Raw genomic sequence first — 26,060 nt, forward strand, 5'->3', positions numbered from 1 at the left:
CATTTAAAATTTGTTTTTTAAAGATCATGACATCAAAATAAAAAATTGAATGATTGAGATGGGTAGGAGATATGGAGAGTGGAGTTTCAAAGGGGAAAGTGGGGCAAGGGAGGGAATTACCATGGAATATTGTTTACAATCTGTCCCGTCCCACGGGACCTAGTTATTTATGGGGGTGAGGAGGACCCTAACCTGAAATAAGATGGGCGAGAGAGACTGAAGCAAATGTACACTTGTCAAGAGTCCAATTTTATTGAGCCACAGCAGCCTTTTTAAGGGTTAGGGTTAGGGTTTTGGGGGGGGGGCTGGAGGAGGCAGGTGGTGGAAAGTTACAGAATCTTCTTGGCCTTTGGCCTAGGACAGTTTGCGGTTATTCCAAAAATTCACGGTATAGTTCTCACGTCTCTGCAGTTGCCAGGCAGGGTGTTAATTAGTTAGGTGTGGTGGAGTGGGGTGATGGAATCAGTTAGGTGTGACAGGGTGGGGGGATGAGGAAAGGTCAGAAGTTGCTCAGGGCAGAAGTTGCTCAGGACAGAGGTTATCTCAGGGCAAAGGTCTGTTCAGGGCTCCTCTCCTTGTCTCCAACAACAATCATGGAAGTTGTCAATAAAGAAAAAAATTATTTTAAAAAAGCAAGCATGTGAGAGAGACAGAATTGGTGCACCAGGGCCTCAGCCATTGTAATCAAACTCCAAACGCTTATGCCACCTAGTGTGTATGTGTGACCTTGTGCTTGCCTCACCTTTGTGTATCAGGTTCATGTGGGATCTAGAGCATCAAACATGGGTCCTTAGGCTTTGCAAGCAAGCACATTAACCACTAAGCAATCTCTCCTGCCCTATTGTTAAATTTTTTGAGTTTTTTTGAAGATACTAGATATTGGGCCTCGGTCATGTGGTATAGCAGGTGAGAATTTTCTCCTGTTTTATGAGTAATCTATCGGCTCTGATAATGGTATGTTTTCACAAAAGCTTTTAAGCTCCAAGAGATCCCATTTGTTGAATGATTATTTAATTTCCTGAGATACTGGGGTGCTGTTCCGGAAGTCCTTCCCCACTCCTATATTGTGGAGAGTTCCTCCTATTTTTTCTTCCAGTAGGTGAAGAGTTTTACATCTTATATTGAGTTCTTCAGTCCATTTGGACTTGATTTTTTGTGTATGGTGAGGTGAGTGGATCTAGTTTCATTTCTTTACATGTGGCTATCCATTCTGTGCAGCACCATTTGTTGAAGATGCTGTCTTTTCTACAGTCTACACTACTGGCACCTTTGCCAAAGATCAAGTAGCTGTAGGTACTTGACCTAAGGTCTGGATTTTCAGTTCTGTTCACTTGGTCTATATTTCTGTTTTTATGCCAGTACCATGCTGTTTTGTTGCTATAGCTTTGTACTATAGCTTTTGATTGTTTTGGTGATATCTCTATAGGTATTTCTATTGCTGAGTATGTGCCTGAAAATCCAAAGCCTGCTGCCATTCCATATGAATTTTGAGGTCATTTTTTCTATCTCTGTGAAGAATGATTCTGGAAATTTTTTGGTATTGCATTATATCTATATATTGCTTTTGGTAGATTGCTATCTTAACAATATTAATTCTCCTTATCCAGGAACATGGAAGGTCTTTCCCTCTGCTCAAGTACTCCTTAATTTCTTTCTTGACTGTTTTTATGTTTTCATTTTATAGGTCTTTCACATCCTTGATTAAAGTTATTCCAATGTATTTTTTTCTGCTATTGAAAATGGGACATCCTCAGTGATTTATTTATCTTTGTATATTTGTCCTTTGCATATATAAAGGTTACTGATTTTTGTGTGCTGATTTTGTATCCTGCCACTTTGCTGAAGGAATTAATAACCTTTAAAAGTTTTGAGATGGATATGTTTGGGTCACTTATGTATGGGGTCATGTCATCTGCAAATAGGACTAATTTGACTTCTGCCTTTCCAATTTGTATCCTTTTTATTTCTTTCTCTGGTCTTATTATTTGGCTTGGACTTCTACTACTATGTTGAAGAACAGTGATGAGAGTGGGCACCCCTGTCTTGTCCCCAATCTCAATGGGAACTTCTTGAGGCTTTCCCCATTAAGTATTATTTGGGCATTAGGTGTTTATATATAGCTTTTATTGTGTTGAGATATGAACCATCCAGACCTATTCTCTCCAGCATTTTGATCATGAAATAATAATGTATTTTGTCAAAGGCCTTCTCTGCAACCATTGAAATGATCATGTGCTTCTTGTGATTAAGTTTATTTATTTATTTTTTTGGTGTATTACAATGACTGCTTTCCATATGTTGAACCATCCCTGGATCTCTGGGATGAATCCTGCTGGATCAAGGTGGATAATGCTTTTGATGTGGTTTTAAATTTGGTTTGCAAGAATTGTTCAAAATCTTTGCATAAAAGTTAATCAGGGATAAAGGCCTATAGTTTTCTTTCTTGTTGTATCTCTGTTTGGTTTTGGTATTAGGGTGACAGTAGCTTCATATAAGGAGTTGGTGAGCACTCTCTGTTCTCTGATTATGTGAAGCAGTTTGAGAAAAATTATTTTCAATTCTTCAATGAAGGTTTGATAGAATTTGACTGAGAAGCCATGTAGTCCTGGACTTTTCTTTTTGAGGATATTTTTGATTACCTTTTCAATTTCATGGATTGTGATAGGTTTGTTTAGGAGATTTATCTGCTCTGAGTTTAGTTTTGGTAGGTGGTCTGTCTAGGAATTCATCCATTTCTTCCAGGTTACCCAATTTTGTGGAGTAGAAGTTTTGGAGGTATGTCTTAATGATTCTTCTAATTTCATTGATGTCTGCTATAACCTCTCCTTTTTCATTTCTGATTTGTTTTTTACTTTGAGACTTCTATATTTTTTTGATTGATCAAATTTTCCAAGGGTTTATCAGTCTTGTTTATTTTATCAAAGAACTATCTCTTCATTTCATCAGTTTTTAAATTTTTTTTCTTAGTTTCCAGTTCATTAATTTCTGCTCTGATTTTGATTATTTCTTTACATCTGGAGCTCTTATGGTTGTATTTATTATTCTTGTTTTTCCATAACCTTTAGGCCAATATTTAGGTTATTGATTTGGGATCTCTCCAGCTTTGTTATGAAGGCATTTAGTCCCCTTAGGACTGCCTTTATTGTGTCCCATAAGTTTTGATAAGTTGTGTTTTCATAATCATTAAATTCTAGAAATTTTACAATTTCTTTTTTTTTATTTCCTCCACAACCCATTTAGTGTTTAGAAGTGTGTTGTTCAATCTCCAGGAGCTGGGGGAGTTACTGATGTTTCCTGTTGTTAATTTCTAGCTTTAAGGCATTGTGATCTGTTATGATGCAGGAAGTTACTTCAATTTTACTCAATTTATGGAGGCATGCTTTATAGCCTAATATATTATCTATTTTGGAGAAGGTTCTGTGTGCTGCTGAGAAGAATGTGTATTCTGTAGAATTGTGAAGGAATGGTCTGTAGATGTTAGGCCTAGTTGATCTATCGTGTTTTTAAGCTCTATTATTTCCCTGTTAATTTTCTGCTTGGATGATCTGTCTATTGATGATAGCGGAGAATTGACATCCTCAATTATGATGGTATTAGTTTTTACTTCTGTTTTGTTGTCAAGTAGATTTTGTTTTATTAACTGTGGTGCTCTTGTGTTTGGTGCATACAGATATATGATTGTGATGTCCACATGTTGGATCATTCCCTTGATTGTGAGAAATGGCTTTATTTGTCCTTTTTTGATTATTTTTAGTTTGATGTATATTTTATCAGTTACTAATATATCAATACCTGCTTGTTTCTTATTTCCATGTGCAATGGATATCATTTTCCATTCTTTTACCCTGAGGAGGTATCTATTTTTAGTGGTGATGTAGGTTTCTTGAAGACAGTAGATAAATGGTTCATTTTTCTGATCTACCCTGTTAACTAGTGTCTTTTGATAGATGAGTTAAAACTATTAATATTTAAGATTATAACTGTGAGGTTTGATTTAATCCATGCCATGATGGGGTGTTTAATAAGGTTTGGTGCTTTCTTGGGCTTTGTACTTTTTGGGGCATGCTGTAGCTTTGGTTATTATGAACTTCTTGTAGGCTCTTGAGATTGGTTGTTTGACTCTTCTGTGTGGATTATTCCTTTAAGTATTTTCTGTATGTTTGGCATTGTGTTCATACAATCACAGAACTCAGTTTTTCATGGAAATTTTCCTTCCAGCATCTATTGTGAGGAATACTTTCACTGGGTACAGTAGTTTGGGTGGGAAGCCACAGTGTTTTAGACTTTGAGGTGTTCCTTTCCATATCCTTCTAGTTTTAAGGGTTTCCACTGAGAAATCTAATTTAATTCTGATGGGACTGCCTTTGTATGTTGTGAGGTATTTCTCTCTTGATGCTTTTAACACTCGTTTCTTTGCTATGAGTTTTAACTATGATGTGCCTTGGAGAGTTTCTTCTTTGTTCCTGTCTGTTTGGTGTTCTGTGAGCTTCTTGTACATGGATGGGCATCTCTTTGGAGAGATTGAGAAAGTTTTCTTCAAAAATTTTGTAGAATATATTCTCTACACTTCTGGCCTGGATTTCTTCACCTTTTGGTATATCCATGATCCAGAAATTTGGTCATTTTAGGGTATTCCACATTTTCCTTGTATTCTGGTTATTTGAATTTTTTAACTTAGCAAGGTTTTAAAACTCCTAATCAATTTCTTCTGCATTGTTTTTCAGCCCAGAGGTTAGTCTTACACATGAGTGACTGTTAGTGAGGAGTTCTCAACAGATTTTAAAAGCTCTATTTGATTTTTGTTTTCTTTTTTTTTAATGTGCATCATGTCATCCCTTTTTTGAAGTAAGATTTTAGTTTGAGAACTAATTGCCTTGATACTTTCTGGAATTCATTCTTGCATTTGATCATGTCTACATTAAGCTTAATCAACTTGTTATTGAGGTCTTCTATTTGTTGTTCACTTTCAACTCATTTATATCTCTTTTGAGGCTTATCTGGTTTTCTTCAATTAAGTTAAGCCTAATAACAAAAGCTGAGTGCTCTAAGAGATAATTCTGCTGAATTTTATTTATGCAATTGTTGGTTTTTAGATCATTTACTTCTATTTCAGCAATTCTCTTGATCAGGTTCACAGAGCTTGTTGGGTATTCAATTTGGTATTCAAGTTCTGTTGTTTTCTCTATAATTTCATTGGAGGCTTACATTGTGGAACTAAGCATCTTTGGTGGAGATCTCTCAATTTTCTGACTTTCATTGGGTTTTGTTTGCAATGTGGTTGACCTATCTCAGGGTAAAAGTCTTATTTTATTGGGGAGGAAGCAAATATTTGTACTTTTGGGTATTCAGTGAGTTTTCTTGTTGGTTTTAATGTGGACCACATTGAAGTAAGATGGGGTTATAACTGCAAATACATAGTTTGTGAAGATTAAAAGTATATCGAGGCACCTGAGGAACTAGGATGTCAGGAACTAGAAGCTCAGGCCTGTTCAGTCCACTTGTACATAGTTTTAAGCACAGGGAACCAGGAGTTGGGAAACCAGGAGCTGTGAAGTGGGAGAACCTAGAGGCAAGAGGCCAGCTCCCACAGAAGCCCATGTACCCCCCCTGCTCAGGGGAACATAGAATTGCAGACCCAGAGGCCATTAAATCAAGAAGGCAGATCAAGAGGCTTGCTTCCACAGCACATACACAGAATCTGGGCAGCTCCAAGCCAGCAACCATGGTACCAGGACCAGGGAACTGGGAGGTAGGGAACAAACCACCAGGAGCTCTGTCCTACTCACTCTGCATGCATACCTTCAGGTGCAGGGGATACAGGCTTCAAGTAAATTCTTTTCATTAAATAAGGATTTCACAATGACAAGACCACATTAGACCTTTCTAAGATAATTTATTTCCCTTTTTTTTACTTAAAAATTATGTCCTTATAGTTCAGAATACAAACCCATTTGAGACTATGGGACCCAGCCAATCCTTTTAATGAAAATCACTCTTTTGGATATTTTAGACCTTGCATTCTAATGAGTAATTAGTACCACCACCAACTCATTAATCACACATATGGCTGCTTTAATGCATAATTTTTCTGTGAATATAGCTTAAAGATTATGATTGAAGTGAAATTTCCCCTGCTTTATCAGCATATTGATATTCTTGATGAATTAATTCAGTCCCATGTTTTCATGTATTTGAAATTGACTTCACAAAATAAACCATGCCATTTTTCATAAATGCCCTTACTCTGTATAATATTCAATATTCAATCTGATCAAGCATTACTATGTGAACTCTTTGTATTTGGTGACAATTCAATGTCATGTAGTGAAATAAAGCATTTTAAATATATTAATCCTATTTCCACAGGAACAGATCATTCACTGATTTAAATATGTGGCCCTAGATAGTGTATCTAATAGACATTTAATGTCTGAGTGTGTATAAGTCCTTCAGCTGCAGAAATACTTGCCCATCAGCCTTCAGCCATCCTGACTTCCAGCTCACTTACACATATAATGCACACAAAACACACATGCATATATACCTGAGGCAGAATGTCTCATCATTGGCTACTCTATGTATGCCTGGGCGGCCAATGATGAGACATTCTGTCTCAAACAAGGTGGAAGGCAAGGACTGATACCCAAGATATTCTGACCTCCACCCACATACCATGGCACACTCACATACACACAAAATGCACACAAACACACACACAAAAGTATAACAAGTATATAAATGATAACCTCAGTTTATAAAAGCAATATATCTGAATGGAAATTTCTGAAAGAAGAAACAGATTAAACCATTAAATAATAACCATTGCCAAACTTGGAAGTTTGGATAATCTTTTATCCTCATCTTAATATGTATTTTATATTTTTACCTGAAAATAATATGCATCTTTGTATTATAAGAAATAGTACAAGGTTTTATAATTATTAGTCTCTTAAGCTTTATCTTATATAGATTAAAGTATATAAAAGGTCAAATAACAGTAAGAGGTTTAACAATTTTGGACATTTGTATCTAAACATCTAATAATGTCTATGGTTTCCACTCATTTGTGCATATGGGGCCATTTTTTGAAAACATATTCTAAAAACAAATCCAGTTGCAGAGTGGACAAAGCATGAAATCAACTCTAAGTATTAATCGTTGATCATTTCTATCCACCTTACTTTAGCTACAAAAATCACCCACTTCCTGAAAGGATTCATAGTTGACTTTACAAAAACAAAATACCCCACTAACCATTTGCCTGACAAATGAGAGGTGTTTAAAACTGCGTTAACTAAACATAGCAACTAAGGATGTAGGCAATATTGAACAAGTGTACAAAGACTTCTACCTAGGCAGTTCAGCCATATTGTTTTGTTATTTTTCTTTTTTCCACATATTCTGTGATCCTCTAGGAAGACCTTCAGGAAAGCCCTGCACTCCAGCCTCCTTCAGTAATGCTCAGAACACATTTTCCAAATGAATTTACTACTTGCTTATACCTATGTCTCTCCCTAGAGTGGGTGTGGATTTGTGAAGAAATATCATGACTTGGGTTGGTTAAATATGGTCCAAAGGTGTTTTGCTTTGCAGTGGAGCTATTTTGCTTTTATGTGAGGATTTAGAGAGATTGATCAACTATGTCCCTCAGATGCAATCCTCCTTTCACAACATGATATTTCCATCTAAAAAGTTTACCCAACCTTACAAAAAGCATTAATAACAAGATCATTGAGATTCAAATTTCCTTAGAGAGCATAGATAACCTATAAATTATCCATACTACCCAAATCTCTCACTGGAATGTCACATAGTGTGTTCAATAAAAAGGCTTCTATTTTATCCCACATCTATTTGATGCTTGATTTCAGATAACCAAAAGAACACTTTGGATGGTGAAGAAATCATCAGAAAATAAATCAGCCTTCATTCGTTTCCTAACTTCTAAGAAGAAAATTCAAAATTTAAACAGTGGGTGTTACATTTTAATCAACATTCATGATAAAATTTCAGGACAGCAAGTAATTGTTGTTCTTTATTACCATCTGTATTCTAGAAATTTTTTAATCAAATTTGGATACTTTGTTTGGTTTTAACAACAAAATTTATCTGAGTGGTGGCTCTCACCTTCAACAGTTTTTTCAGGAAATAAAAATCTAGTTCAGGACCAGTGTGAAGTACCTGAATACCAGACTTGCTTGTTCACATAAAAACATTGAAGCAGAGGCACCTTCTTGACCAAACTAAGTTTAGCAATCATTTGAATAAAAGAGAAATATTCTATAAAATGTGTTTTCTAACTGTCCTCAAGCCATTTTACATAGAACTGAATATAATTTATTAGCTTCTTTACTTACTATAGTAAACCAATAAATTTGCATGTTGTGAGTGGAATCTGTCATAAAATAGGAAGTAAGATTATTTTGCTCATAGAGACTATGCTTTAATCAGGTCATTGTGAACTCCAAAGAAACAATCTATTTTTGCAATGTCTGCCTTGTTGAAATCAATTCTTCAATTACAAAGGCAATAAACAAATTTAAATGTCTGAATTAAAATCAATATAATTTATTCCACAATCTACTTCTGTTTTCTTAAGAGAATCCCTGTGTATCCACTGATGTGAGTATAAAGACAAAAGTTTATCCTAAATGTAGTAATGTAAGTACATTTGTGGCAGCAAAAATAATGTGGAATTTAATGAGTGTCTATAGTATTCAAGGTATTTTTAAAGGCAGCAAAAGTGCAAGTATCTCAGACATCACTAGATAAGACTAGATAAGATATTAATTATATGTCCTAAAATGTGATGCTCATATAGGCCTGATGGACTATTTACACAAAAGCATACAATTTAGAGGACCTGAGGCACATCAGTAGAATAATGACCCTTATTGAATCCTGTTCCCTGGGCCTAGTCTTCACTGGAATTCCTTTCAAGAAGACAAATCTAGAGGTGGGGCAATGGCTCAGCAAGTAAAGCACAGAAAGTGTGAGTGTTTGAGTTTAGATCCTCAGCATCCGGGTTAATGCTTGGTGGCCCATCTATAATAGGCAGTGACAAGGGATCCCCAAGCTGGTGAGCTCTGTGGTCAGTGAGAGAACTTGTCTCCAAAATAATTTGGGGAATGATTGAGAAAGATACCTGACATCGGCCTCTGGCCTGCATACACACACACACACACACACACACACACACACACACACTTGCACATGCATACACATTTGCATTCATACATATGCAAAAATGCATACACACATGCACACACACTCATACATATGCAAAAAAAGTAACAAAAGGCCAAATCTATACTCATTTGAACTTGGGCTGGCCTTGCAGTTTCCTTTAAACAACAAACTCTGGCAAAATGACTTGTAGCATGTTCTAAGAGCTAGACCTTTAAGAGATCAGGTGGATTTGGCTCACAGCCTCACATGCTCAGGTCTGAAACAGCCTCTCTTAGAAGTATATGTAGAGAGAGATCATGTGTGCTAACTGTTTCAGCTGAGCCCATCCACATCAATAATTATCTGACCACTTAGGGAGTTCAGACAAAGAATAGGTGGTTTTGGTTTTAGCTACTTAATTTCATGGTCACTTGTGATGCATTAAAAAGTAAAACTAAAGCAAGATGTGGGTGGGACTAGAGGGATGGCTTAGCAGTTAAGGTGCTTGGCTGCAAAGCCAAAAGACCCAGGTTCAATTCCACAGTACCCACATAAAGCCAGATGCACAACGTGGTACATGCGTCTGAAGTTTGTTTGCAGTAGCTAGAGGCCCTGACACAACCATTCTCTCACTCTCTCTCTCCTCTCTCTCAAATCAATCAATAAATAAAATATTTTAAAAATAAGTGGGTAGAAGAGAAGATAATGGAATACATTTAGCATGAAAGCAGAAAGGAGAGTCTCTTTATAGGGAGGAAGTGAACCAGCAAGTGTAGGCCAGGTGTTATAGGAAGTGTGGGGGAAGGGAAGGAATAAGAACATATATTTATTAAAATGCGAAAATGACAGAGTTAGGAAGATGGCTCAGCAGTTAAAGCTGTTTGCTTGTAGTCTGGTGATCCTGGTTCAATTCCCAAGCTACCCATGTGAGCTTTTCATTGGCAGTGGCAAGAAGCCCTGGTGCATACGCCCCCCCCCCACATATACATGTGAAAATAAATAAATAAGATCATAATTCCATAATGAAATAAATTCCTTTAATAGATAAAAATGTTATTTGAAAGCAGAGCAACAAGAGTGAATTGTTTGGAAAGTGGGAAAGGTCCAGCAGAAACACAACCGACTAATTAATGGAGGGTGAATAAGCTAAAGGACATGATAACACACATGTGAGCAAGTCATGTTGAGATCTATCACTCTGTCAATGAAAATATGCTAATACAAATTTTAATAAAGAACTTAAAATTTGAAAATAAAAGTCATGGGCTTTGGAAAGTGCCTGTTGACTAGATTCATTCAATGAGCAAAAGTTCACTGCTGGGAATAATTGTCTTCAAAGTGGTTTATTTTTGCCTGAGGAAAATATAATTCAAATTTGGGTCCAGTGTCCTGTGCAGGAACTTGGAAATCAGGGTTTGTGTAGACAATTGAAGAAGCTGGCCCTTGGCCAGAAACTCAGAGAGGAAGCCGGGGGAAGCATTGGAAGCCTTCATACAATTCCACACATGGGGCAGTTGAAGCTGTGGGGGATTTTACAGCCAGTAAGATACTAACGCTTAAACTTTTCATACTCAAAACATTGTAAATTGAATTTGCTAAAACAATATGTTAAAGAGATAAGATGCGAGTGTTGGCGGAGCAAATCAAATGAAGAGTGGAAATTTAAAGAGACTGAGACAAGCATCTTTGAGTAGTTCATTGATCGATCAGAGTAGCAACAGCGGGCCTCAGCTTTGCCAGGCAAATGAAGTTATTGTTCACTGATTATTCATCACAAAGCCAGATTGCATGACCCTGTCTCCAGGTGAGCTGGTCATTTATATACCAGCACTTTGATGCTTAGTAAAGATAAGGTGCCCTGTGGAAGCAGCAGATAGATTGCATTTTAGCTGCATTTATAGCTGGAGCTGGCCCATTTTCTTGAGGGAAAAAGGAAGAAAGGCAACTGAAAATGTTCAAATGAGCTCTCAAAGATGAAAGCTGCATTTGCTCACAAGGCTATCATTACAAAGCACTGAGTACCTTAAACAGTCCAAGATGTTTCACACTGGTTTGAGGGCTTTCCTTCAAGGTGAAGGTGTCAGCAGAATGGGCTCATCCCAAGAAAGTCAAGGCAAAGAGCCTGTTCTACTCTTGAGCTCCTGGTGTTTGCTTCCCTCTGCTTGTCATCCCCTGCTTGAGGAAGCATCACCCTGATGCCTGTCCAATTATATATGTTCCCATGTGTAAGCTTCCTTTTTGGGTTAGAGAGTTGGCTCAGTTGGTAAAGTGCTTGACTCACAAGCATGGGGACCCGAGTTTGATCCCCAGCAACCATGTAAAGTGTTTAGCATGGTATCGCATGCCTGTGACCCCAGTACTGTGCAGAAAAAGACAGGAAGATTATCCCTGGCTATGCAGTCTCACCTAATTGGTGAATTCAAAGTCAGTGACAAAGCCTGTTTCAAAGGACATGGACAGTATTGCTGAGTGACTCAGTATGCCCTTTGGCCTGCAAATACACATGTACATGTGTGCTCACATACCCACATGGGTATGCACATGCAAATACACATATATACGCACATAAAAACTAAAAACTAATTATGATAAATAAACCATTTTTTATAATTCATATGACATTATACAGCACTTAGGATGCAAAAACAAGATTGCCACAAGTTCAAGGCTAGCTCTGACTATATAGTGCAACTCTATCTGAAAATTTAAAAAAAAAAAAAAGAATCTATTCTAATAACCCAATTTTCATATGATCATGTCTGCAAGGACTCATCCTAAGCCCTAGTCAAATCCCATTCTGAGACACTTTGAGGACTAGGAACTCAGGGAACACAATCTAGCCAAAACAATGATACTCTAAGGGCACAAGGGGTCAATAATTCTCAGACATCTTGGGCTACAGTTATTATTGTCCTAAAACAGTTTAAAAGGTAGATTTGTTTATGTCTCACCTTTAAGGGTTTGGTTGAATTACAGTCAGGACACAGAATTGTTAATTTTCAACTAGCATCTGAGGAAGGTTTGAAGTAAAGTCAGGATTAAGACTCACTCATTAAATGCTTCTTTCATCATATGATTTAATAATAAGGACTACTATCTCAGAAGTATTGAAATACATCAGCTCTCTTAAGCACCTTGTGGACAAAGTCTAGATCCATTTTGATCACCAATATATCACTGGGAGGGTTTTACATGGTATCTGTCCTGAATAGGTTGCCTCACAAATAGTGATGAAAAAATCAAAGATTGTACTACCCATGAGTAATTCAAGCTAACATATTGTCTTTGAGTGATTATTATATAGTAAGCATTATATTATGCATTAGAGAAACCATTTTTAGTGAATAAATGGATGAATGAGCTAATATTTAATATTTTTTATCTACAAATATTACCTAATAAGGTATTAAAAGATAGACCTTAATATGTTGCTTTTTTTGAGATATGTTCTAGAACTCTTAAGGTAGACCAGACTGGTCTCAAACATACAGAAACTCTCCTACATCTGCCTCTTGAATCATAGTATTACAAGCAGGAATGCTTATGCAAACCAGCACAGCGGAAAGGGCTACTGACTACCTGCTGCAAAAAAACCAGAAAGTTTGGAGTATGGTTGGATCTCACCATTTATCCCATATTATTTTCATGGTCATTTCATAAATTACTTGGATAATGAGATGAACGAAATTTCAAGTTTCTCTTTACATACATGTTTCTTATAATGACATTTTAGTTAATGATGGAATATATAAATAATGGCCCTCTCATAAGATTATAATGAAACTGAACTTTTCCTATTGCCTAATGTCTTTGTATCTTTGTAGTATGGTGGCTCAAGAAATTGTTCACATTTGTGGTGATGGTGGTATAAACAAAGCTATTGCACTGCCAGTCTTAGGAACATGCAGCAACATAATTTTACATAATACATAATACTGGATAAGAGTAATAAATGATGTTGTTACTGGTTTATGTATTTACTATACTATTCATTTTATCATTATCTTAAAGTGCGCTCCTACTTACAAAAATAAAATTGGGTAGGGCCAGGATTGGTGGCACATGCCTTTAATCCCAGCACTCAGGAGGCAGAGGTAGAAGGATCGCCATGAGTTCAAGGTCACCCTGAGACTATGTAGTGAATTTCAGGTCAGCCTGGGCTACAGTGAGTCCCTACCTCAAAAAACAAAAACAAAAAAAGGCAAAAACAAAAATTTGGGGCTAGAGAGATGGTTTAGTGGTTAAGGCACTTGCCTGTGAAGCCTAAGGACCCAGGTTGGATTCCCCAGGACTATGTAAGCCAAGTGTACAAGGTGGCACTCGCATATGGAGTTCATTTGCAGCGGCTAGAAGCCCTGGCGCACCCATTCTCTTTCTCCCTCTCTCTCACACATACTCTCCAATAAATAATTAAACAAAACAACAAATACATATATATATATATATATACACACACACACATACACACACACACACACACACACACACACACACACATATATATATATATAGGCATTATACACTAACAGCCTCCTCATGCTACTGCATCTCTTCATTGTATCAGATGCTCTTATGCTTGATTTAATCTCATTGTTTTGTTCATTGAAGTCCTAACAGCAATCACCTATAATAATGTATATAAATGCATATGTGTGTATCTCACATAGCTGAGTGTGCAGTAGGGGGCTTTCACTAGCATCATCTATGAGGTTCACATGGTCTATGAGGTTCACATTTCTCAGGAATCATCCTCATTGTGAAGTGATGCATGGCTGTCTTTAATTTAAAATGTTACATTAGTTACCTTCTCGTTGCGTGGACAAAATATCTGACAAAAGTTGTTTTAAGGGAAGAAGTGCTTCTTTCAGCTTACAGTTCCAGGTTACAGTCCATGGTAGTGAGTGGCATGGTGGCAGGGGCTTGAGGCAGCTAGTCACATTCAACCCATAGTGAGAAAGCAGAGAGGGAAGAATGCTTGTGCTCAGCAAGCGCCCTCCTTTTGTACAGTCCAGCACAAATGGTGCTGCCCATAGATAAGGTGGGTTTTCCCACCTCAATAACATGACCAAGATAGTTCCATACAGGCATGTCTAAAGGCTAACCTTACATAGGTACTCCATCACAGGTGATTCTAGGTCCTATACAGTTGACAATATAAACCATCACAAGGGTGTTCGCTGAAAATAAAGTAAAACCTGAGATATCAATGCAGATTGGTCAAGCCATTTAAATTCAAAGTACAGGATAATTTTCCAAGATGTCATCTCTGATTAATAAAGAAACTAGATTGTGTGGCTTCTCCAGCAGGCATTGCTATAGATTACAGATATAGTAAACTCAATGAGCCTGCCTTTCTTTGCCTTGAAGCCAGCAAAGATTTTTCAGTAAAATTGGCATATGTATCCCTGAGTGTTTGGTCTATGACCATTTTCTTTCTTTTGTTTGACCTCTGTGCAGGTTTGAGAGATTGTAATAATTAACAGACCCAGTTTATTTGAAGTGTTATCATAACATGTAACTTCCCCATTTCTGTTAAAACTTAATTTTAATTGCTTTATGGTAAGGATGTTGGTCAATGTATGTCCTCTTTCTTTTTTCCGTTTCTTGTATTTTCTGAATGCCTTAGGCTTTATAAATTCCTACTCAGCTGAAATAACATGGAATCTAATTTTAAAATCCAGTGGAGTTTAACTATAAATTATTCTGTTATTTTCAAAGGCTAGATGATTTTAAATTGATTACATCAGCAACATTGTCTCTAATTGCATTAGGTTACTTGATAAAATGTTCTAACATGCAATGTTTTGCAGAGTATTGTTTAAAAGATAACTCTTTGGAATGAATGAAGCATGTGACATTGGACCTGAAAGGAAGCTGTCACACCTGAAATCAGTTACTAATAAATACATGACCAAATGAAATGCCTTCCTGGGCTGCATAATTGGCATATTTCACTACAGCTATATGAATTTTGAAACATTGAGAACTTATCATTTTTCCCAGAGTCCTATCAGGCTGTCGGAAAATATGCTACCACCTTTAGTGAACTCTTTGAAGTAAATTAAATAGGGTCTTACACCTCTTCCTGTCTGTTGCACTTGGCCTATGTCCAGGATGTCCAACATATATGAGATGCTTAAAAAACATTTAACAAGTAAGTGAGTAATAATGATATTTTTATACATACAAAAACTGTATGTCAACTATTTCATGTGAACGAGGTATAGTATACCTATAATCCTAGTACCTGGGAGCAAAGACAGGAGGGTCTGGAGTTTAGGGTCAATCTCAGTTACATAGCACATTCGGGGTCATACTGGCCTATATAAGATCCTGTCTTTAAAAAGTAAGTTTTGGTCTGGAGAGATGGCTTAGCAGTTAAGACACTTGCCTGTGAAGCTTAAGGATTCATGTTCCACTCTCCAGGTCCCACATAAACCAGATGCACAATCTGATGCAAGTGCACAAGGTCATACATACACACAAGGTGGAACATGCATCTGGAGTTCAATTACAGTGGCTGGAAGCTCTGAAACGCCAATTATCTCTGTCTCTTTCCCTTTCTCTGATAAAAAAAAAAGTAAGATTTGGGGGCTGGAGAGATTGCTCAGTGGTTAAGACACTTGCCTGCAAAGCCCAATGATCTGTGTTTCAGTCCTCAGTGCCCACGCAAAGCCAGATACAGAAAGTGGTGCACACATCTCGAGTGTTTTTGTAGTGGCTAGAGGTCCTGGCATGTCTGTTATTTGCCCTCTCTCTCTCTCTCTCTCTCTCTGCTTATAAATAAATAAATAAGATTATTATTTTTGTTCAATTTTAATTTTATTTTTACTTTTTTTCTTTTCACAATTTTTTTTATTATTTTTTAAATTTTTATTAACATTTTCCATGATTATAAAAAAATATCCCATGGTAATTCCCTCCCTCAACCCCCCACACTTTCCCCTTTCAAATTGCACTCTCCATCATATTACCTCCCCATCTCAATCATTGTACTTACATATATACAATATCAACCTATTAAGTACCCTCCTCCCTTCCTTTCTCTTCCCTTTATATCTCCTTTTTAACTTACTGGCCTAGCTGCAGATGATTGGGCTTCTGCATGAGAAGGAAAATACTTAGTGGCAGAGGCCAGTAAGATTATTATTTTAAAAAGTATGTTTCATGTGCATTTTCCATTAGTTATTCATGATCATGCAAACCCATGTCCATTATGAATTTTAAAGATCAGAAATGGGGTCTCAGAAAGTTCAATCAGCTATCAAAGCCCCAAGTGAATACATAGGAAGTTTGGGCAAATAACAAAACTCTGAATATTCATTTGCACAGTGTGACCACAGTGTTAGCATTACGATGGGACATAGACAGCCTTCAACTGCCAGATTAGGATATAATGTTGTCAGAACTGATAATTACAGGAGAAGTTTAGGCTGGGACCATGGCTCAAGGCTTGCCATTATTCAAGAAAACATCAGGGTATTCTGTGCCTCTAACCTATCACAGCCACTTTTCCCATTGAGACATAAGGCTTGCATCTGCCACACAGACAGGAAATAATCATGGGAAATTATGTGCCTAATCCATTTACCCTTTCTATTAAATGGATAAGGACTTGGTAAAACTCCAGGCCATATTTTTCTAGATAATAGGCAGGTAACTAATACAAGTTCTAAGTTATATTTAATTATTAGCATATAATCAAATCAACAGTTCTTAGGAACCAAACCCCTAGAGGGCAAGAATTTAAAGTTTGAATAAACAATTTTGAAAAATATTTTCTTTATTTACTTATTTATTTAAGACAGAGAAAGAGAGAAAGGCCGATGGGGAGAGAGAGAGAAAGAAAGAAAAATGTGGGCATGCCAGGTCCTCCAGCCACTGCAAATGATCTACAGTTGTATGTGCCCCCTTGTGCATCTGGATTTATGTGGGTACTAGGGAATTGCACCCAGGTCATTAGTCTTTGCAGGCAAATGCCTTAACCACTGAGCAATCATTTCAGCCCTAGAAACAACTTTTTTTTGCCAATCATCTAATTAGAGAGTTCTTTATAGATCAACACAAATATAGATAGCACCACACAATTTTCAGGAACTTGGAGATTCCCTTCTACAAATTGAATATTTTCTTTCTTTTTCCTTCCTTTTTCCCCCCAATATAGTGATTAAAACCTAGGGTCTTGTGAATGATAGGTGAGGACTCTACCACAAGCAAAGAATTTTGGCTCAGTTATAATTATGTTTTTAACACTAAGAAAAGCAGAATATGACTCTTCCCTGAAAATAACCATGTGTGCATTGGAAAGATGGCTCTACTACTCCCTAGCTGCAGGCCACAGTGTGTTCAAGAGCCCCATTATAAACTCCATCCATGCATTGATCACATTGTTTCAAGTTACGTCTGTATCTAAATAATACAACAGTGGTAAGTACAATACTTTCCCTTAACCAGAGACTGAGCCCAGGTGCATTATTTTTATGCCTATTTGTGAAGTGGCAAATTTAGGCTTGCTGTTTACATATCATACCTAAGAGCAGAGATAGAAGTGTCTGAACCAAACATAGAATTTCAGCTGCCAAATTTTCAAGGCAATCTTCAACAAAATATGTTACAAATAAAACAGTAGGAAGAGCCTGCTGTGGTGTCGCATGCCTTTAATCCCAGCATTCAGGAGGCAGAGGCAGGATGATTGCTGAGAATTCGAGGCCAGCCTGAGAATACATAGTAAATTCCAGGTCATCCTGGCCTAGAGTGAGACCCTACTTTTTTTTTTTTAATTTTTTATTTATTTATTTGAGAGCGACAGACATAGAGAGAAAGACAGATAGAGGGAGAGAGAGAATGGGCGCGCCAGGGCTTCCAGCCTCTGAAAACAAACTCCAGATGCGTGCGCCCCCTTGTGCATCTGGCTAACGTGGGACCTGGGGAACCGAGCCTTGAACCGGGGTCCTTAGGCTTCACAGGCAAGCACTTAACCGCTAAGCCATCTCTCCAGCCTGAGACCCTACTTTTAAACCCCCCACACACACCCACCAAAAAAAAGTAGGAAGGGAGAGAGCAAACGAAGAAGAGAGAAGAGAAGGAAGGAAGAAATAGGACAAAGAAGAGAAAGAAAAAAGGATAGAGAAAGTGGTGAAAGAAGGCAGGAGGTAATGAAGGATTGGAGAGAGAATAAAGGAAAACAAAAGTGAGGACAAGAGAAAAGGGCACAGGAAGACAACAAAAGGAGTTGAGGATATGAAATCTCCTTATGGCATAAGACAAGTTAAACATGCCATGTAACAGTAATGTGCTTATCAGTAAATCTGGGGAATTAAATACCAATGTCAGTGGAGAAAGTGCTTAGAAATAACACATTACAAAGCAAAACAAATTAGTAAGAATGATTTGGCTGGTTAGTTGCTGAAATTGTAAGTAAATTCCATTCTATTAAGCCCATCAGCTACAATGCTATGAAATCCCCCCTTTCTGTTGAGTACAGAGAGTGAATGTATTCTAATGGGAGATCATCTTAGCCTGCAGACTGGTTTTCTGCACAGAATGACAGCACATAGAACCTGGCTTGAGTCCACTGATGTCAAGCAGATACAGGTAATTTGATGTTACAAGCAGTCAAGGTAAGTAAGCTTAGCTGAGGTTACCAGGCGGTGCCTTAACTATGGACCACCCAAGAAGAACCCTCCTCTTTCCTATCTACCATCCATAACAAAAAAAAAAAAGCCACTTAGAGATACTGTGTCTTCAGGTAAAGGACTATATTTTACACAAAATGATTGGCCACCCATAGCAGAGATTCTATAGTGAGGAAATGAGCCATTTGAAAGCAGCTAAAAAGAGAGGCAGACCCAGAAGAGCACGATTCCAAAGAGGTCCTGGAACTCCTATGACAGGATCCACAAAGGAACCTAAAGTGCCTCGGGAAATAGGTCTAAGACATCAGTGTCATCTTTAAATCTTGGCTTCAAAGCCATTTCATTCACTGAGCTTAGTCCCCTAGCATACATTCTCAGATTGCTATACATCTACCTCAGAGACCTTGAAATGATTTCCACTTTGAAGCATTTTTTTATAACATCTTAAGAAATTCTCAACTGTATTCTCCCAGAATGAGATTCATCCATCATCACAATTTTCCTCATTGTTTCTTCTAATCCTTTCTCTTTCCTCTTCGATGTTAGTGAAATATTGAAAGCAAAACACAGATATTAAGTCATTTAATACCCCAAAAAGATATTAAGCCATTTAATGCCAAAATATGCTTGCCTTTAAGATGATCAATTTCTCTCCTAGTCACTGTCTCAGCCTGGATTTCTCCCAAAAGCAGAGCCTGAAATAAGAAGAGCTTCCCTGTAAGGTGATATTGGAGAAGTGATTCCAAAGACTGTAGTACTGGGAAGAGAAGGGGAAGGAAAGAAAAACACTCCAAGGACACATCATCAGAGCATCAGCCCCATGGGACGTGGGATGAATTACACTGAAGACACTCCAGAGTGTGTGCAGTCTAGAGTGCTTATGCAATGACCACAATAAAACTTTTACCCACTGTTCCCCATGGTCCATAAGGAGCAATGGACCTTTGGGATATTTATTCTCTACATGAAGATTTGTGATGTAATGCTCAGACTGAAACAGAATGCCTGGAAAAATCTCCACAGATGTTCCACAGGGACAAGGGAGGACTATGGTATAGTTTGTGGCATGCTCAAACTCCACCTAGTGCAACTTTGGTACAAAAACGATAGCTAGACTGAAAAAGTGTCTTAAGGTGATGTTGGATGGGACACAAGTGGCACTCAACACACTTCCTGGTTCCTTGATCATGAAGCACTGAAATTACTCCAGAGGACTTTTCCCCCAATTCCTAATCAAGGAAACAAAACCTTTCAGGCAACTTCAGCAACTTCTTGTGGGGTACACCAAACTTTCAGAGCAAAAGATGTTAGTGCTCTCTAGAAGAAATCTTGGCACCATTTTCCAGAATGTCATTGTGATGAAGAATGAATGAATGAGGAATGAACAGTGCTAGCTAAGTGCTTTTAAACCATGGAAATTCAAAGCACCCACTTCCACAATAATATCAATAACAGAAATAGTGATAATCACAGACCTACATGTTCAGGAACAATTCTAGGATTCTTAAGATCCTGAAGTACTTCTGACATACATATGACATATGTAGCCCTGGGTTTGAAATGTGCTAGTTTTCTGTGTGTGCATAGTATATGTGATGTGCACGTGTGTTTGTGTGTGTGCACACAAATGCATGTACCCTGTGCACACATGCAGAAGCCAGAGGAGAATGCCAACTGTCCTCTTCTCTTGCTCTTCCACTTGTTTCTGTGAGACACGTTCTCTCACCAAACCTGCAGCTTCCATTTTGGATCAGACCAGCTGGCCAGTGAACCTCTGTGACTCTCCTATCTCTATTTCCCACAGGACTGAGGATCAAAGGTGTCTGCAGACATGCCCAGCTTTTAACTTAGGTGCTAGGAAATCAAACTCAAGTGGTTTCCAGCCCTCATGTGCAATTATCTGCTGAGCTATTTCCCCAGCACAAAGGGTACTCCTACATTTGGGAAGGTTTTTTTTTTTAAATTTAATTTAATTTAATTTATTAGAGAGAAATGGAGAGAGAGAGAGAGAGAGAGAATAGGTGTGCCAGGGTCTCCATCCACAGCAAACAAACTCTACATACATGTGCCACTTTGTGCACCTGGCTTACATGGGTCCTGGGGAATTTAACCTGGGTTCTTTTGCTTTTCAAGCAAGCATTTTAACCATTAAACAGTCTCTTCAGTCCCAGTTGGAAGGTTTTAAAGCTGATATTTAGTACAAATATGCTAGGGAAAAGTCTAAATTTAAAAAAAATTAATGTATTCTTAAAGCACTCACTAGTTTATCCAAAACAAACAAGATTTAAAAGGTCTCTGTACTCATGAGGTTTGTATTGAGAGGGAACGAGTCAGGATAAACTAAAAATAATCAAACAATCAGGTACATACTTACCAAAATAGCTTCTTATACTAGAATGATAATGTATCCCCATAATCTTAGCACCCAGGAAGCTGAGGTAAAAGAATTGTGAATTCAAGGCCATCCTAGGGTAAGTCTCAAAATATAGCCCCTCCTATCTTCTGTAGGAACCTTAGGGCACTTCTGAAAGACCAGCTCCCTCTACAAGTCAACAGAGATAAAGAAAGAAGAGAAAGCCTCAAATTACCAAAGTAGAATCTAGCAGAGTATGGACTATAAGCAACATCATCTGCCTGCACTTGAAGGAACTTGGATAGTTTGTTCACTTGGCTTGAGTTTTCACTCATTAATGAAGAGGAAGGGCAGAATTGCTACTAGAGAGGAGAGAAAAGAGTGGGGAGGAGAGGAGAGAACAAAGGAGGGAAGGGGAGGGAAAGTGAGAGAAGAAGAAAGGGGAGGCAAGAGGAGGAAAGAAGGGAGGGGAAAGGAGAGAAGAGAGGATAAGAGAGGAGGGAAACCATCATCCAAGTTGGACACTACACTGTAGCACAAAAGCATCACTTTTATAGATAGCAGGTTACCGTAGTTTGAATGTGGAGTGTCCTCTATAGCTTCACGGGTTAGTGACTAAGTCTCATACTTGATACCCAGCTAGCGGAGCCTTTAGGAGAAGGAGCCATGCCACTAAGAACGGGCTTTGGAGTAATTCAGCCAAGCTCAAAGCATGATACTTAGACTACTTCCTACTTGCTGCTGTGGAGATGTGATGTGGAGCAGGCTATCTGCTCCTAGTATGCTTTCTGTGCTATGATGAAACTTCCCTCAAAACTATAAACAGGGAGATTGAAGAGATGGCTTGGCAGTTAAGGCACTTGCCTGCAAAGCCAAAGGACCCAGGTTTGCTTCTCCAGGACCCACAAGATGGCTCATGTGTCTGGATTTTGTTTGCAACAGCTTTATGCCCTGGTATGCCCATTCTGTCTCTATCTGCCTCTCTCTGCCTCTTTCCCCCTCTCACATAAATAAATAAAATATGTTTTAAAACTATAAACTGGAAACTAACCCTTTCCTTCCATAAGCTGCTTCCAGTCTGGCATTTTGTCCCCAAAACAAGAGGGTAACTGCTACACATGTAAATGGACATAAATGTGTTCCAATAAAACTTTATTTATAAAGGTAGGTAGCAGGTTCATGAGTTGCAGTTTGCTCAATCCTGTCTATATCAACTTACTATTACATGTGATGCTATAATCATAAATGGTTTCTTAATGTATTTTCATTTTACTTAAATTTCTAATGCAATTCTACTTTGTCATATCCCAACATTGATTTTAACATTCAAAATTTCTTAAAATACTTTCATGCAAAAAGTGTTTAATATATAATCTTATCTCAATTAATAAATATATCTTACCTTTGTAATTATTACACTAATAGTTACTATGGCAAGAGTTCCCCACACCCCAGCAATTAATATTCCTGTTTTAGAAACTAGAAACTAAGCTCTAAAGAGGTTAAGCAATTATTAAAGTTCATACAATTATTAGAGCTAGGGCTCAAACTCTACATAGTTTGGCTCCAAACTTTTTTTTCAACCTACATTTCAAATACTGGCAACAAAAAAATTCAGCTAAGTTAGAACAATGTATTTACAGAGTGCTATCCACTTGACAGAGTTGAGCCTGGTTCTTCTCCAGTGACTACCCCCTGCCCCAAAGCCAGTTCTCCAAACAGATCTGGGACTGCCTTCCACCTCAACAGAAACACCTGGCATACAGAGGACATTATTACCCACCTGACCAAGCCCGCAGCATTGGGGGTTCATACAGGAAGACACCAGTACAAAACAAAGACAGACAGGGTCTCACTCTGCAGCCCATACTGCCTGGACTTCATTCACTAAGTAGCCCTGGTTGGCCCCGAACTTAATAGCACCTTCCTGCTTTCACTTCCCAGGTGCTAGAAGTCCAGGTGTCAGCATCCCAACAAGCTCTTTAATTTTCCCATGATATATATGTCATCTGCTGTTGCTACAGGTGCTGAACCAAAATGCCCACCTTTGTATGATTAATGACCTTAATAATAGTCATTGTAAATGAGAGAGGAGTATATATCTAGGACTATCTTCTTTTCCAAAGAAATCATAAACAAAGAGGATAAAAGATTCAGGGAGTTCATCCATCATGTTCAACAGATGGGAAGGGAAAATGAAAGATGAGAAAATAAGGCTTGTTAAATCCGAGAGTACAGGCAGATCTGTACAGATGGGAACATCAGTGAGCAAGTACCCGTGCTTGTGTTCAGGTCGTATGAAAAGCCACTGGAAATAGATCGGAAAGTCACACAGCCTGGCAGGGTGCATTTAAACAGCTCCCGTAGAAGAAAAATAGAACAACTCACCATCATGCCATCTCCCTAATGAGAAACAGCTCAAGAACCACACTGTCACCATCACTCAAAACATCAAGTGGAGGAGCGCAGCCACAGAGAGGAAGGGAGACTGCACAAACATCTCCCTTTAGTCAGTGTCTGTGTTCAAGGGGTCTTTGACCATTTGGGAAATAAAAGGTTGATAACCTTTTTCATTGTCATGTTTGTTCAACTTAAAGGATCGTGGTCCCATTCAGGTAGTTAAGTTAATTAGTTAAGGTAGTTAGACGGTTTGCTTTCTTCTTCATTTTCTTCATTAATAAAACAAAGATAAAATTTGTCATCTTTCTTAGTTCCATAAAATTCTGTAATCCCCGCACTCATGGAGCTGAGGCAATTGTTCTCCATAGTGATCTCAGGATAACATGGGCTACAGAATGAGACCCTGTCTCATGAATAAAGAAAGAAAGAAAGAAAGAAAGAAATGAAGAAAGGAAGGAAGGAAGGAAGGAAGGGGGGAAGGAAGGAAGGAAGGAAGGAAGGGGGGAAGGAAGAAAGAAAGAAATAATGTTATTTTGGTTGATAAAATCCAAAAGACCCAAGGACCTTGCCTGATTTGTGACACATAGATACCATACCTTTACAGATACTTATATCAGCTTTTTTGTGGAGGGCCTTTCCAAGTCAAAGGTCATTATAATTATCACTCAAATTCCAGAACACATGTATTGCCATTAATAGAAATGAAGGGATAAGCTCAATTTCAAACTGCTATGAAAATGAGCAACCCCAGAGAGTATCCTTAACTAAGGCAACACAGTGCCTATAGATTGCAAAGTGACAAAATCTCAGGCTCTGAGTTGGAAGGGCACTGTCTTGCTTTCACAGGAACCCAAATGGCAATCAACAGACATACATTCTTCCTGACAGGCAACTCTCATGATTGAAATATCAACATTTCCCCAAAACACCAAAAGAAAAAAGGTGCAAATGATTTTAAATGTTTATGTATCTTATGTGAGTCTTAATGTGACTCAATCCATCTGAATGATCCTGTAGCATTTTGGATCGACTCCATTTTGGAAGAGCTGGAAAACAGTTGGCAGCAGTTTGTACATTTTATTTTAATTGAGAGGGGGTAGAATATTTGAGATCTACAATTAAAAAGAGGTTTGGCTTGGCTGCGATGAACTGATATAATTCACAATTTGAACTCATTTTGAGGAAAATAACAACAGTCACAATAGTCACATTTGCCAGAGTGGGGAGATGGAGGATGAATAATGCTAGGCTGGGAGGAGGAAACAAGCTTGTTTATAGTACTGCTGTATCTGCAGATCAATCATTAAAAGAGCAAACTTGTGCACAGTACTATTTGACATTTAAAGAACTAGAATGGAGATGATGCTTAGCAGTGTTTTCCAAAGGATCCATCCAAAATGTTTTGATAAGAATAACCTATACACACCCCAGCCATATAAAGTAAAGTTGGGGGATGAAGTTTTCAAAACTGACTTGTTACATATAAGGGGAAATATGGACACATGAGTGGTGTGAAATATGTACAAACTAATAATATCCAAGGGAACTTCCACCCTCCACCTCCATTCTATTTTTCCACAAGGAAAAAACTTAGAATTCTCACTGCTTAAATTGTAAATCTTGGGAAAATTGTAAATAGCTGGGTTTATCCAAGGAGTCATTCTACACCTGTAAAGCTACTATTTATCCACTGAGTGATGTTCAAGAAACTTATGTCCTTGTGAGGCTTATTGCAGCATCCTCACTCTAAAAAGTCCTCTAGCCAAGAAAGTGAAGGAGATAGTGATAAAACATGATTTTCCTCATGATTCTGGGGCAGGAAAAGTAGACTATAGTTAAGCTTTATTTCCCGTGAGATAGACTTCAGTTATAGTTCAACGTTATGGATTTTCATTTAATCAATAAATTTGGAGGGAATGATAGTATGAAATATCAAACTATATTTTACTTCTCGGGAGGAAGTTATGTTCTTCCATTTTCAGTCATGATGATTAGGAGGAAAGGCTGAAGCCCATTGCTCTGGGACAGAAGAAACGATGAAAAGAAATCAGATCTTCCCTGGAGAGAAACTGGGAGGCTCTGCTGCTAGAAGAGGTCTTGGGGGTCATGAGGAGATGAGAGCAAGGATCCATTAGGAATTATGCACTTTCCCTGTTATGTTTAGTAGATCCAATCTTCACACATTGGGGCACAATGGGATCAAGCTAAATGGGGGCATGGTCAGTGCTAAGAATTTTCATCCTAAATATCAGAATTACACAGAAATTCCCCTAAAGGGGTTGCTCTGAGATGAAGGGACAAAGAAGATGGCCAAAAATCTAAAACAATGCTACCCAGAAGAAACATAAGGCAAGACACTTGTGCAACAAAAAAACTGATACACACACATATAAATAAATACTAAATAATAAGGTGGAGAGACAGATTGAGGAAGACAGCAGACACAAATTAACCTCTGACCTTCACACACATACACACACACATACACACATCCATGCACATGT

General features: G+C 38.0%; 1 protein-coding gene across 2 annotated transcripts in view; it reads right to left on the reverse strand.

Moving 5' to 3' along the window:
• The window catches only part of Tafa1 (TAFA chemokine like family member 1), an 882,515-nt gene that overhangs the window by 822,380 nt on the left and 34,075 nt on the right, over positions 1-26,060 (reverse strand). The window lies entirely within an intron of this gene.

The sequence above is a fragment of the Jaculus jaculus genome, chromosome 16 (assembly GCF_020740685.1).
Source record: "Jaculus jaculus isolate mJacJac1 chromosome 16, mJacJac1.mat.Y.cur, whole genome shotgun sequence".
In the NCBI taxonomy this organism is placed as follows: Eukaryota; Metazoa; Chordata; class Mammalia; order Rodentia; family Dipodidae; genus Jaculus; species Jaculus jaculus.